This window comes from Melospiza melodia, chromosome Z (assembly GCF_035770615.1).
Source record: "Melospiza melodia melodia isolate bMelMel2 chromosome Z, bMelMel2.pri, whole genome shotgun sequence".
In the NCBI taxonomy this organism is placed as follows: domain Eukaryota; kingdom Metazoa; phylum Chordata; class Aves; order Passeriformes; family Passerellidae; genus Melospiza; species Melospiza melodia.
Window position 1 is genome coordinate 45,353,193 of NC_086226.1, and position 14,008 is coordinate 45,367,200.

The 14,008-nt window shown below is 39.1% G+C and overlaps 1 protein-coding gene across 4 annotated transcripts in view; it reads left to right on the plus strand.

Annotated features, from left to right (window-relative positions):
• Positions 1-1,262: 1,262 nt before the first annotated feature.
• Positions 1,263-14,008, plus strand: part of JAK2 (Janus kinase 2) — an 87,398-nt gene continuing 74,652 nt past the window's right edge. For 2 of the 4 annotated variants that reach the window (XM_063181106.1, XM_063181110.1), the window contains exons 1-2: positions 1,600-1,721; positions 1,915-1,975. The gene's annotated coding sequence lies outside the window, so the exon portion shown is untranslated. Of the gene's footprint in view, positions 1,320-1,599; positions 1,722-1,914; positions 1,976-14,008 lie in introns of those variants that run through there. The other 2 variants (XM_063181109.1, XM_063181105.1) reach the window with 2 other exon arrangements.

A 14,008-nucleotide genomic window follows, 5' to 3' on the forward strand; every position in this document is an offset into this window, starting at 1 on the left:
ACCACCAATATAATTTCCAGTTCTGAAATGGCCTAGATCTTGCCCTTAAAGGACATGAGACCTCTGGGATGATGTTATAGCACATGGGTATACTCTTCTGTACAGAGCAAAAGAACATCCATCACGTCATAGAAATGACATGACAAAGTAAGACTGTCCTTAAAGAATTACATTTTAACAGTGCCAAATTGCTAGTTGACCCATAACAGCCTGCTTTGAAAACAAGAATGTCACGAGCGTGAGTCTATTAGCATGTCTGAGACTCATCAACCATAAAACTTTTACATGGCTTTTTAGTTCTTCCCTGTCCCAGCTTGTGTTTATCCTTTGTCTAACAGACAACCCAGTTCCTGAGCCTTCAGGTGAAGCATGTTTACTAGGCAAGGACAAGAAAACAAGGAACAAACTCATCGGAAACAGGAAGTGACAGAAAAGTGTGCATTTCAGAAGTCAGAACTGTGCAATAAATCCCAAGAGGTGGGACAGAACTAGCGCGCGTGCACACACACACACACACACACACACACACACACTCTGCTTAAAAAACAACCGTACATTTTTTTTTTTTCTTTGGCCCAGCTAACACACTAACTACTGTGCAGTCAGACCGCAGCAAGGACGCACTGCTTGTTTGCCATGGCTGAACAAGGCCAGATCTGTCCCTCCCGGTGCTGGTCCCAAGCCCTCCAGCTTTCACCTGGGCGGGCTCCCACACACGGAGACCTCTGGCAGACAGGAGAAGCCCTCGCTGCCCACACCGACTGTCGAGCAGGCAGCGGGGGCAAACAGCAGCGCTCGCCTGCTCGGCAGCGGTTCAGCTACTCGCACCGACAAAACCCTGGTGCCCTCTCTAGTGCCGACGGAACCTGACAGAGCTGCAGATGAGTTTCGATCTCAAGCACATACGCGGCTCGCGGGGATGGTACTGTGTGTAGGGCCAAGAGCTGGACGCGATGACCCACGTGTGTCCCTTGCCCTTTCCAACTCAGAGCGTGCTGCGATTCTGCGATGAGGGGGCTGCCGCCTGCACGGCAGAGCTGCGCGCCGCCCGCCCTGCGGCCGCACGGCGTCCCCGCGGGCCGAGGGACACGGCGAGCCCCGGCGGAGCGGCCGCGCCTCGGCGGGGCAGCGCGGCGGGACCCGCCCCGCCCGCAGCCGCGCGATGACGTGAGCGGCGGGAGCGCCGCCCAGCCGGAGGCAGCGGCCAGAGCGCGGGTCGGCGCGGAGCTGCCGCCGCGTCCCCCGGCCGGCGCCGCCGTGCATGGGCAGGGAGCGGGCGGGACGCTGCCTGCGCGCCGCGCTGCACAGCCACGGCCGCGGTGAGTGGGGCCGGCAGCGCCCGCCCGCCGGCGGGGCCCAGCGGGTGGCCGGGGTGGCGGCTGCACCGCCGTGTCCCGAGCCCCGTCCCGCCGGCGGGGGCTCAGCCCCGTCGGGCGGGGGCGGGCGGGCTCTCGGGGGGCGGGAGACCCTGCCCGCCGGGCGCTGTGAGCGGGGCACGGCGCTGGCTTCCTCCCCCTCCGTAAACAGGGCTCCCGGGGGGCGGGCCGGGGCCGACCTGGGCGGCGGGGAAGCTGGAAGGGTGGCTGCCGCTCCTCCCCGGCGGAGGTGCCGTGTGTTGCGGGAGAACTTCCTCGCGAATACTTATTTGTGCCGTTAAAAAAAAATCTCTTCGCAGAAGGAGGGCAAACAGTCACGAAAAACCACACTTGTGGTTTTTCTCTGTAAGTGTCTATTGAATTTGCTTCTGCGTGGGGAAGTGTTCCGTTAGGTGTGGGTTGTGAATTAATTGATTTGATTAATTTGCAGAAGATAATTTTTCTTTTAAGAAAAGAATTTCAGATGAAACTTCCTCAGATTTTTTTCCTTTTCTTTTTCTCTCTTTTTTTTTTTTTTTTTTTTTTTTTGCGACTGAAGTCTAATTAGAACCTGATTGTGGCATTGTCTTCAAATTTTTCACTTCTGCAGTCAGCGACAGGTGAGAAAATAACACCTTCAAATAACACCTTCCTTTGGTTATTCATAAATTGTTTTATGCTGGGAATTGCTGACTGTATTCCTTTTGGTTGCTGTACAGAAGAAAACTTAATTGGGAAGATTGTAATGGCTATTGACAATTTTGAGTGTAATTCTGTACTTGAGATTATTTGCTTTGTGATCATTGTTTCTGACATCTTAGCTCTGTAAAGCTTACCAATTTATTATCTTTTAATTTGTTCTGTTACTAATTAAATGTAACATGTATGTAAGTAGGTGAGAGAGAAGTATTTCTTAAGTTTCTATTTTATGGAAAATCAGCATTGACAGATGACTATAGAGAGACTCTGTGCACACTTAAAGGTATTTTGGATCAGTTTTATGGATTAACTTTCTTTTCCTTCCCTGCATCTCAGTCTTCATAACTGATATGGTGCTAATGCTGTAGTGATGTTCTTTGGGCATGCGCACTTTTCTTCCCTTTTTAGAGTTTGTGGCAGTAATTTAAGGATTCAGTAGGAATACAGTAGCCACTATTGTGTTCTGCTTGATGAGAATGCATCCTGAGTGACTTACATGGTGTAAGTCTAGACTCTTGAACTAAAAAACTTTGGTATTACTGTATGAAATAGCAGGGATTTTAAGCTGTGGTGGACGTTCCAGAGAAGACTAAATTTGACCTATTTGCAGATTTTCATTTTTTGTAAGCACCAATGACAGCAACATGGGGAAGGAGTATTTGCTGCCGGGAGGGGAAGTTGTAATGAGTAAGAAGTACATGGAATGCAGAAAATGGTCCAACATCCTTGTTGGTTGAATCAGACTGACTAGAACTGCAGAATGGAAAATGAAAGGAGGTTGCTACTGCTTTTTACTTGTAGCTGTTCAAAATTATGGTTAGGCTAATAAAAAGTTGAAATCTCTGTAGAATAACCATTTCCAAACTATGTGGAGGTAGTGTTATGCATGACCCCACAGAACAGCACTAAAGTGAATGTTACTGTCATGTTGTACCAGCAGTGGCATCATCTTTCTGAAGTTAGGAGAAAAGCAATTGCTGAATGAGGTTGTTGCTTTGCCATTGGTCTCTTTTTATTTCAGCTTTGGGACATTTTTACAGTATGACTTATGTAAACAAAAGCTAAGTGACAATGTTTGCAGTTACAAGAAATAACCTGAGATCCCATCTGAAAGAGCCTTAAAAGGGAAATAAACACAACTCAGAAATGTAGTAGTATTAAACAGAGACAGTAATTAAATGGTGTTCATTATGAATAGAAGAGTATCAAAAGTTACAAACTTGCAATTAAAAAGCAGTTAACAGAATTGACCATGCAATAATAAAATAAGTATTTGTTCTAAAAAATGTTATTCTAAAAATAAAAAAAAAACAACTGGAAAAAGGCAACCAAAATCTGGTGGCTTTTTTTAGAAAAGTAACTGGAACTTTAAGTAGGGGGTTGAACTAGCTGACCTCCTGCAGTGCCTTTCAACCCGAATTATCTTGTCCTAGTGCTCCGGTTCTGTTACAGGCTAGCATTTTTCTTGTAACACACCTGCTACTTTTTACCTAGGCTTGCATGCAAATGTTATCCCTGTCATTAGGCAAGCACACAGTTATATTTTTTCATTTGACTTAATAGAGATGCTGTTTCAAAACCTCCGACCCTGGCTGTGCACTGATTTTGGTGGGTTCTCTATGTATTCATGTGTCCCATGGGGTTCTCAGCAAGAGGCCAGTAAGATGACTAATATGAGTAATACTAACATGATCTGAGTCAACATTTGAGCTCATGCTTACGTTTGTATTTCTTTAACTTGTTTCACTTAGAATTTCTTTATCAAAAACTGAATGAGGAGCTTTCTTGAATTTCTGAATATGGCATTTTAAAATTATTCTGTGAGATAGACCAGTCTTCATGCAGATGTGAAAAACTGTACAAAAATGTGAATATACAAAGAAGCTTCTTTGTTGTAGTTCTACTGAAGGAACGGTGATCCATTTTTATTTGCTGCATACACATAGATGCTTTCTTCTGCATACTGTGCTCATCTAGAGAGTAGATCGTATGTCTCACTTGAATTGGTTGTGGGCGACAGTACAGTGACAGCGACAAGGTACAAGTGTAAGGGAGGTTGTCACTGTCAGTTGCAACCTGTAAGATGCTCAGAGGGAGAGGGTGGTGCCTCACTCAAATGTCAAGCTCTGTGGTTTATGCAATACTGGATGCAGAGAGGTCTGGTTCACGTGGACAATGATGACCCCCATGTGTTATGTAGAATGACTTGCCTAGAAGGCAGTTGTCCATCTAATTTTGGTTATGTAGTTACTGTTTCACACAGTCAAAGCTAAATCTTTAAATCTGATTTGTAGGAAAAAACCTGTCTAGTCTGGTGCAGGCGCCTATTGATTTAAAATCAATAGAAACATTGTCCCTTTCTGAGGTGAGTTTTCTCTGCATCTGTCTTTGACAATGACTTCCACAGCAGCATTATGTGGTTCCTTTTGTTGTTAGTAGTTTGCTTTTTAATCATGGTTGCACATTTCCTTGTATTAGGAAGGGAAGTGTACTCTTGCTGCTTAAATTTTCTGTCTTCTTGGTTTCCTTCGGGTTTTGTGTAGTGCTTTTTTTTGCAGGGGTGGGGGAAGAGGGGTAAATGTGTGCATTTTCTTTTTTCTCAGAGTCTTTAGTATTTGTTCACAGCTCATACAAATCTATGAACTACTTCTGTTTTTCTGTGTTTTTTATGATGTCACAAAAGACAATATTCCAGGTGAATTGAGAATGTTTTCAATACCTTTCCTCTCTTCATCAGAGCACTTTTTCTTGTCTCTTGTGTGCCTGTATTAAGCAGAGATTCTGCTGAGCTGCACATCCTGTGAGTGGTTGTTTTGTTTATCTGCTTACATTTGGCTTTAAATGTAATGTCATGTGCGAATAACTGCAAGTTTTTTTTCAGGGGTATATTATTTTATGTTTGTTGACATCAGATGTTATCTGTCTTTTGTTTTTTTTGCTTGGCTAGCTCTCAGTTTTGATCCTGCTCAAGTCTCATGTAAGCCGGTTATCACTAAAGTTGTTTTTAGGCTAGGACTTTGAAAGTGCTTATATGCTTGCATAAATGTGTATGGTGTGGTATTTCTTGCTCTGCATGCAGCCCCACGTGGGATCTTTTCTGATGTTTACCCCAGTTCTTAATCTATGTGTTGTTCATGGTGTAAGGTTTTTTATCGACAGGTCAGTGGAGCTGATTTAGCTGGTATTACCTTTATCATTCTGCTTATGTGCTTGAGCAGCTGCAGTATATTTCAGGACTTAAGAAAGTCTTTTACAGATGTTTTAATTAAATGGATTTATTATACGTGTTCAAAGTGTTGTGATTAAAGTTATTAGCATGTACAATTAAAGCTTTTAAAATGCTTCTTTATGTGAATTCACTGGTCTCAAGGATTCATTTTTTGTAGTATTTAGTGAGAGTAACTATCAAATCAGTTTTAATCAGTTTTTTAGACCTTTTTTGCACAGTCTATATCATCCTGTTTACCAGAAACTGTGCAAGAATTTTGAGAGTTTTTTTTTTGTGAGCGGATAATATGTTAGAGGAATAGTGTTAGCGTACAGGTCTGGTATGCTTTAAATGAGTATTTTCCATCTCTGATATCTGTTAGTCTTGTTTGACTGCAAGGATTTCATAGTTGTCACAAAAATGTTCATTACTATTCATTATTTCATAATACTGGATATGGTTTGGGTTTCTAGTACTGTCAGATATTTCTAAAGTAAGAAACCTTTGCCTTTTAAATATCCAGTGTTGATACATAAACATACAGTTCATTTGGTACCTGTACTTATCAAACAGTTTTTAGAGGCCTCAGTTATTCAAGTGCATTTAGATTGGGAGGCCTTTTAATTTCAAAATGAAATTATGGGATTGCTTGCATGGATTCAGATATGGAGGTATGGGTTGCAGGTGATGTTTGGGTTATGTATTAGGTAAAATTTGACTGGGAGACTAATGCAAGACCATTTGAGGACAAAGACAGTTGGAAAACAAACATTAATTCCTAATGAAAGAGAGGTTTATAAACTATAGAGAGAGAATTACAAACCATGAAGTCACAAAGATCTAAAAATAAGGTGGAGTTGTAGTTTTATCATGTGTATTAACTGTTCTCTTAAGCTGTCTTTGTTCTCAAGACTTTTCTTTACTTAGCCTCTCACAAACACTGGAATCTGCTGTTTCCTCGGTTGTGTAAACACAACAGCTTTTTATAGGTCTGTGCTATAAACTGTATCACAAGTGACCTAAGTTAAAATTAATTTTTTTTGTCTCATTTGGAACAAGTGGCATGAAGGAAAGGGAGCGGACAGGAAAACTTCTTAAGCTGGCTTGCAGTGTCAGAGAAAATGTTGTGTAATCGCATCCTGGACAACCCCAAAGATGGACTGAGCTACAAAAGAAATGTTGGGTTCCCAGTGGAATTGGAGGGCACTGGATTGCACAAGACCCAGATCCTCAGCTGTGGGCAGTAAAGCTTGTGTCAATCCAACAGCTGGCTCCCAAAAGACAGACTTTGGAACTACTCTAACAACTGTGTAAATAGGTGCAAGGTTATCTTTTAATTGCCGCATACCTGGGTTTTCCTAAACCTTTGTAACTGTGCTCTCTGTTAGGGAGCTTGTGAAAATGTACTTCTGGCTGCTTTTCTCCTAATCTGGCTTCTTCAGTTAAAGGTGATTTCAAGGTAACATTAGGGCATTCTATTCCTATGTATCTTCTCTTCCCTAAAATTGGAGACTAGCCCACTAAAACCATGTTTTGGACATTGCGAGGAAGATGGACATATACTGAATTTCAGTGAGTATTTCATAAGCATGCTTGCAGAAGCTGGTGATAAGCATATTAGATTTAAGTTTGTGACAGCAACAGTGCAAAACTTAGTAAAACTTACAGGTGCTTTGCAAAGTGGGTGTGAAAATGAACTGGAGTCTTCAGTTTTCATTGTTATGCATTGGCAGACCTAAAATCAGTGTGATGAAATAGGTGTACATCAAAGTGGAGAATAAATAAACCAGAGAATTTATTTGGCTGAAGTGTAATGAGATTACACCAGAATCACTCAGAAACAAATGAATTTGAAGCTAGGTTTGCAATGTAGTTGCATGTGTGATTGTAACATACATAGGTGTACCTGAACTTGTTCATATTTCAGCAGTTGGAAGCCACAGCAGCTTAAACCATACAGGACACTGAAAGTTTCTCATGGCCTTTGCCAACCAACGGGATGCACATTTATAAGCAGTGTTTAGAAGGATATCTTTAGACTGCAGCACTCTTAAGCTGTGCCATAATTTTCTTGGGCTTTGGTATTTTTTCCAGGTTTCTTTCCAAAGAGCTCTGCCACTTGCTGAGATTGCTATCTTATTGCCCTGGTTTCAGCCAAGACAGAGTTAATTTTTCTGCAGTAGCAGTGAGGGGGTAGAGCCTGGGCCCATGTGGCAGTGTCTAGGTTGTTATTCTATACCATGCACTTCATCCTGTTGGAAGTAGGGTGATCTCACTTCTGGAAAGAAGGGTGTGGCATCAGGTCAAGAAGAAGTGTGGTGGGAAGAGGGAACCTGGGGTCTTTAGGGAGCGTTTTGCATATAAATCACCCTCTTTTGTACACTTCTGTTATTAATACTGTTGCTGTTACTGTCCATTTTCTTATCTCATTGCTGTTTCCAGTAACTTGTTCTTACATCAACCTGTAATCTCTGCCTTTTGTTTTTTTCACTGGAGTGGGGACATGGAGGGAACAGCCAAGATTTCTTTTTAGTGAGAGTTCCAAACTGGGAATACTATTCCTAAATTATGACACTGATCAATAATTCTGCCAGTGAACCCACAAAGCTGAATTTTAAATTCACTTTGGAATGCAGAAATGTTTTTACTTTGTTTTTTTTGAAAGAGATCATAGTATTTGGCAATTTTTATGGTGTTTTTTTCAATAATTTTTAACATAATTTTTTCAATAATTTTTTAACATAATTTTTTTCGAACTTTTGAAGTGATGTAAAAATTTTTGGTGGGTTGATAATACATGATGTCTCTTCTTGTAGTTTGTTATGCTGTGATGTGTTTGTGCAGTTGTTATAACTATGCAGGGTGGTGAAATAATATTTTTAGTCAGACTTTTTAGAAGGATATTTGAAGTTTGTCATGACTTGATATTAACAGATATACATTATCTGCATGCCATAATATGCTAGAAGGCATTGACTGTCTGGTTTCTTATCCTTGCAGTAGACTTGTGGACTGCTCAACCAAATTCTATGAAAGGCCTTTAAGCAGCTTTATATTTAGGTTTTCTGAAACCATTTCTGCAAATACTGAAAAAGCATTAGTTTTGAACAGCATATAGGGCACTTGGTGCTTTGTCCTAGTGTGTCAAACTATTTTGCTCCCTCTCCAACATCTGTAGTATGTCTTGGGTAGAAAACTCAGTATTATTTTGAGTTGATGCAACATAGCTTAAGTGTTTCTAAGTGAGAATGCCTAAAGGGAAGTCGCCTTGAGTGTCCTTTATCATGCAGTTAATGGGTTAAATATCCATGAAGCCAGGAAAAGTGATGGTCCCCTTTCATGCTCAGGGGACGCGCAGAATGAAAACAAGAGCATGTCATCCCTGATTTTCAGTGGACAAGCAGCTAATAGATATGAAAAGGATTTCTTTAAATTATTGTTTGTTTTAAAGAAAACTGTTTGGAGGTTGTAGTTACAATTCTGCTAAAGCCTAAATTTAGTCAAATGTTGTAACTTTTAGTTAAACATTTAGTTAGACAGATACTGTATAGAACCACAGAATAATTTAGTGAAGTGGGACCTCAGTTGGTTTCTGTTTCAATGTTCTGCATGAAGTAGAACTTTGGGTCATAACAGGTACAAAAGCTGTATCCAGGAAGGTCATAAAAATCGCCAAGAGTGGAGATAACATGTCGACCACTGGGCCATCATCTGGGTGTCAAACATTCTCTTTATTTCCTCTCTGAACATTTTGTGTTTCAACTTGCTCCTGTTGTCTCTCGTCCTGTGGATGGAGGACAAGGGCTTGGCTCCATCTTCTGCATAACTTCCATGTTGGTCCTGGGGGCTGCTGTTAGGCTCCCCCAGTCTCATCCAGGTGGGACAGACCCTGCTTCCTAGTCTGCCCTCACAGGGTCTGTGCTACAGCCTCCAACAGTGTTGGTGGCCTCTGCTGAGAACTTGTTCCCATTTGCCAGTGGTTTTTTTTCTATGTTAGGGCAGTGGAATAAGACCTAGATTCAGAATTTTAAATTCAGCTAAGATCTGAATGCTGATGAGTTCCTAAATAAAGGCCAGGACAATAGGTGGCCAGAGACTTTCCAACAACCAAACTGGGAATATATTCTTCCCCCAGTTTGTGTAAAAATAACCATTCGATGATGAACGATGATTGGTTTAAATCCTTCAAAAATACTGTGACCCAGGCTGTTCAGCTCATGTAATTGATTGAACATTCAATCTTTATTGAACTGCATAGTTTGAAAAATGTAGTATGTTTTATATAAATTTATTTTGTTCTATAACTTTTCATTGTAAGTATTGTATTTAATAATGTCAGCTGTAGTTTTTTTGATGGTTTCCTATGTTTTTGTTACATTTCAATTTTAGAAATGCAGTGTGCAAAGAGTAAGTTAAAAATTACTGTAGTTGAAAATTGTAGCCAATGTGCTCTTTGGCATAATTTAATTACTTAAAATTCAAAATCTAGATTGAACTCATTAAATCCATCTCTTCTTACATAAAAATGCACCATAATGTGTCTTGTTTAATTAAAAACATTAGTGCAGAGAACTATTTGACTCCTTGAGTGATAAAACAAGTGGAACAACAGTTTAAAAAGTAAATGTGCTACATGAATGGTTTATATTAAATGCTCTTTTTAATTTCTGTCATAACTTAAAAATATATTTTTAATTTGAATAAATCAATTTGTCTGGCCATTAGATTGCTGAGTACTTAATTATACATGACATGAATAGAACACATGTATTTATATTTTGGTGTTTTTTTGGTGTTTTTTGTTTGTGGTTTGTTTTCTTTTAATTTTATCTTTGAGTCTGTAATATTCATGGACTGTTAAACCAGCTGGAACTTTTGGAGTGTTTCAGTCATTTGTTTTTGTCAGGTCGTTAAACTTCAACCTGTTGATACCAAAGCATTCTGTTTTGCTGGAATGAATGTCTTCTAGAACTGGTTACAAGGGTGTGCCAGTGCAGTTTGGTTCTTTGATCAAGCTGAATTCCTGCGTACAAGTTTACAAGTTTTAATATTTGCCTTTCTTAACTGTTTCTCTGTGATCTCATTGCATACTAATAAAGTTAATTGTGGAATGCAGTTTTCTTCCCTTTAAGAAACATAAATTTATTGTGCATCAGTGTGCCATTTTTTTTGCATCATTTAATGACCTCAAAATTTGTTTAATAATAGCTTGTACTAGTGATATTATTTGTGCCTAAAATTCTTCCATTTCTTACTGAGGTTTGCTCTTGTACTTGAGGAGCTAAGTATATGCATAATATTAGAATACTTGCCTTGTTTCCACTTCTTTTTGGTTTCTATTGCTTTTTAAAGTTCATGTTCCTTACTCTTTTCGTATTATAATGACCTAAATTATTAGGCTGCTTTCTTGATTATGAAATATTAAGGGGAAAGAAGAAATTTTAAGAAATCTGGTTGTAAAGTAAAATAACATCTTAATTACTTCCCCTATTAGGCAGAGGTATATTTTCAGAGGCAGTAAACATGCAGGAATTATCACTATGGTATTATTGGTTGAAACAATATTTTGCTTACTTCTGGTTAAGAAGAAAATCTAATTTCTCATTGAACTGTTCTTTATAATGCATTACAGTGATTCTAGTATACTTACCTGTTGTTTGGTACAGTATCTTTCTTATCTATACATAATTTCCAGTTACTCACTAAGCCTTTGGAGGAAGAAACTGAGCAAACAGAACTGCTGTACATCCTTTTGCTGTTAGGGAATTAAGGTGGTAAGTCATTGTAACCGATGACATTTACAGGAGAAAAAAGAGAAACTAAGGGAAGAAAGTATTAAACCCTTTGTGGCAAAACCATAATGCAGCAACAAGGTTAAATGGGCATGCAGACTCATTTGGTAAGATTTTGGTAAGCTTACACAGCAAGTGGTAGGAAAAAATGTTTGTTTACATTGTTAATTTGAACTTTCTAATATGAATGATACTGCACCACACACAAGATAACAATTTTGAACTTAGAAATAAGACTGTCTTAGTCAAAGACATGGGAATATAATATATATATATTATAAAATATATATAAGGTCATAAGCATAATATAACCTTACTGTTTCTACATGGTTATATTTCTAGTGTTGTAAGAAAAGGAATTTTCCTCTTTTATCACAACAGTAAAAATACTTCTGCATTCCTTTCTTAGAGTAGTGGAGCATGAGGTGAATTTACAGGCAGAAGCCTGAACTCAATAGGATTCTGGAAATAATATGGGCTTAAAGTAAGGAGAGAGCAAGAATGTAAACGGCTTTGTCTCATCATCCTTCCAGAGACCTCTCTGTTCATTACCTTCTTACTATCTCTAGACTCTTTTTTTTTCAGAAATTTTCTCTCATGTTCAGCCACATCTCTCCTGTTGAGGCTTTGTTGCTTTCTTACATTTCTTCGTCTGATCGCATTAATAAAACAACCATTAGCCATTCTGCTCTGAATCAAGTAGGTATTAAGATTGCTTTCTGATCTTGACACTAGTCAATGTCTGACCTACTTGGAATCAACCTTCATGGCCCACATCTAGCCAAGTATTTTGTCTTTCAGTTTTCATTGCAGAAACAACCTTTTGTCTTTCTGAATCCGTTGTCCTCAGGTTTACTATAGCCAACTCCCTGGTCAAGTTTTGAGTGCCTCTGGAGAGAAAATGGGAAGAAAATAAGATAACCAAAAAGCACTTTACAGCACCTTAAATAAGATTAGATTTGCAAGCTGGGCAAAGCTATATTAAGATTATCTTTTTGGAGTTGGAAAACTGATTTTCAGTTGGAGGAGAACTATTGCTGGTTTTGAAGAAGAAATTTGTTTAGATTTTTTAGTGGAAAAACCAAATTTCTTGTGAAAAACAGATTGTGAAAAGACTCAGTTCTATTAGCCTCAGTGGGTAAGGGTGTAGTATTTTGATTAGAATTTTTTTTTTTTGGTGTGTGAGGAAGGAGAAGTATCGGTATTTTGTCTGGAAGGAAAACAGAAACTTTCAGGTTGCTTGGTAGTATATCAGAACTGATGTTTAATCTGAATACAAGGATAATGGTAGGAAGTCAAAATGTATTACAAATGAGGGAAAGAAGATACAGATGATGGGTAATTAAGAAGGTGCAAGAAACCCAAGTTGGTTAGAGAATGAGGCTGGTATTGCTGAGCTTGTGGGTTCAATCCCCATGCAGGCCATTCACTGTAGACTTGGGCTCTGTGATCCCTGTGGGTCCTTTCCAACTCGGAATATTTAGTGGTTCTTAAAGTTAGAAGCGTCCTTGTTTCTTTGTCTGTGAAGTGTCACAAAAGTGAACTGAGTGTTCTGTGAAGGTGTGGGTAGATGAGTGGTTCTGTATGGAAATAGAAATGGGTGCAAATCCTTGTATGTCTTGTTAACTTTAACTGTTGCTGTACATATTTAATTATTCCAGCAGTAGTAACTGTTGGAAAGTACTGTGTAATGTCAAATTTCAGTGAGGCTGCTGTATTGACAGTGGTGAGGTCCTTTGTGATGAGACTTTGGAAATGCTCTTTTATAACCTCAGTATAGACAATTGATCTAAGAAAAGATTGATCATCTGGTAGTGTTTGAAGCAGGCATTCATGCTATCTGCAAGTGTTTTGCTCAGTGTTGGTTTCCCATGGTTAACGGTGTGGCACTCTAGCTGTATGTGAGCATTAAAGATTTCATAATTTAAACTAAAAATTTCTCTGAACTAATGTTCATTTCTCCAGGAAATACTGGATCTTGCATGTGTGTGCACATATCCCTTACTACTTTTTCACCAATACCTTTATAGTTTCTGGGCAGGGAAATAAGCAGAAGTATGTATTTCAGTCTAAAATTCTCAATATCTAGAACTCGAACGTCATCCTTTCACTTTTTAGGCCATGTGATGGAGTAAAGTATCAGCTTAATAATAAACCTTTTATTGATGATGCCTCCATCTTCTGACACAGATCATGCACAGGATTGGTTTTGCAATTACAGTTTGTGATGTCTCATTTTCTGTTTTATTTTAAAGTTTTGTTTTATCTGTGTAATGGATGAGACCCTTTTGACGTCATAATTAAAATACTGGATCACAGTACTTATTCACTGGGTGAACTGCTGCATTATATTTTTTGTTACTGAAACAATGACATACTCATAAGTACGGTGCTGTAAGCGCAATGTTTACTTCAAAATGTTATACAATTCTGTTATTTTTATGAGAGGGAGTCTTTAATAGGCTGTTATTGCATATGTACAGAACATTAGTCATTCTGTATTTTAAATTATGATGTGCTTTTATTTCATTGAATATTGGAGTCACTTCTAGGTAATTATTAGAAATTCATATGCCTTCCAAATGTGATAGAGCATTTTAAATGTGTATGGCTAAGGCTACTGTTTCTGCTAGTTTCAAAACATTTCAAAAGTACTCTTGGTGTTCAGCAAGTAGATCATCAAAATGCTACTGTTGGACTAGTTCACACAAAGTCTGGCTTTAGCAAATCTCATTATATGATTACAGCCATACTTAAAGTGTTAAATTGTGTGTACAAGTAATGAAAGAAATGGCAGGTCAGCTGTGGATTACACAGATTATGTGGGAGTGTCAGTTTGATAATTTGTGTGTCTTTTCATTTTTGTCCTTGTAACCTGAAAATCCTGGTTGACTTAGGAACATCATGTTTACTGTCAAGGCTACTGTGATAACTAAACCATTTATTTAGAACAG